The sequence below is a fragment of the Triticum urartu genome, chromosome 7A (genome assembly GCF_056163025.1).
Source record: "Triticum urartu cultivar PI428250 chromosome 7A, HENAU_Tu73, whole genome shotgun sequence".
Lineage (NCBI taxonomy): Eukaryota > Viridiplantae > Streptophyta > Magnoliopsida > Poales > Poaceae > Triticum > Triticum urartu.
In genome coordinates, this window is record NC_141879.1 from 726,216,597 (window position 1) to 726,217,909 (window position 1,313).

Genomic DNA, 1,313 nt, shown 5'->3' on the forward strand with positions numbered 1-1,313 from the left:
CGAAAGTGATCGTCCGTGTCTTTAGTCCCGAGTATCTTCGGGCACCAAATAAGATGATACAAAGAAATTGATGGCAGCTAATGAGAGGAGAGGTTGGCCTGGCATGCTAGGTAGCATTGATTGTATGCATTGGAATTGGAAAAATTGCCCCAAGGCTTGGCAAGGAATGTACTGTGGCAAGTCTTTTGATGCAACAATTGTGTTAGAGGCCGTAGCATCCGAGGATTTATAAATTTAGCATTGCTTTTTAGGTATGCCCGGCACTCTCAATGATATCAATGTGTTGCAACACTCTCATTTGTTTGCTAGGCTTGCTAGTAATGATGCTCCTTCTTGCAACTACACTATCAATGGGCATGAATACACAAGGGGGTACTATCTTGCAGATGGTATATACCCTCCTTGGTGCACATTTGTCAAGAGCATCAAAGAACCCAAAACAAAAAAAACAATGTGAATTTGCAAGGGTGCAAGAGGCAGCCCGAAAAGATATTGAAAGAGCATTCGGTGTTTTTCAATCTAGGTTCGCCATTGTCCGTGGTCCTGCTCGTTTTTGGGATAAGAAAACCCTGAAGAACATCATGACTTGTTGTGTTATCCTGCACAATATGATTCTTGAAGATGAGAGAGAAATGAACTTAGAATTCTTTTACGACAATGTGGGTAGCCGTGTCAAACCAGCTAGAGACTCAAACCGCATTAGAGCTTTTCTTCAGACATACAAGGAGATTGAAAATGCAGACACACACTTTCAACTTCAGGAAGATCTCATTAAGCACCATTGGCAAAGGGCTGGACAGTGACTAATTTTTGTATTCATTTGTATTTGTATTCATGACAAGTTTTGTATTGCATTATTTAAGTTTGGTACGGTGATTTGAATAATTATTTGTAATGCGGATTGTTTCATGTTTGATTTGAATAATTCAGTTTATTTCTTATTGTTGAATTATGTTGGATTTGGTATTTGCGGGCTGATGATATGCGGGGATGCAGCGGCGCAAAGAGCAGAACCCGCATAGCCGATCCGTAAAAAAGTATATTCGCGTTTTTTTTCAAATCCGTTTGAGGAGTCTGCATCTGTGCCAGCCCGCGCCGGCCCGCAAAAGCTGTTTTGCGCGAACTGCAAACGAGTTTTGCGGGCCGGCAAGATGCGGGGTCTGCTAGAGTTGCTCTAAGTACACCGCCCGCCAACCATATTGTTCTTCTGCGGTGACAGCCTCACCCTGCACCCTAACACTTAAATCTTTGACCCATTCCGTTGATATCGATATTGTGGCGTCCCCGTCTTTGCTCGTTCCTGGCTCGACCTC

General features: G+C 43.1%; 1 pseudogene; it reads left to right on the forward strand.

The window, feature by feature from the left end:
* Nucleotides 1-854, forward strand: LOC147962301 (uncharacterized; annotated as a pseudogene).
* The last annotated feature ends 459 nt before the right edge of the window (nt 855-1,313 follow it).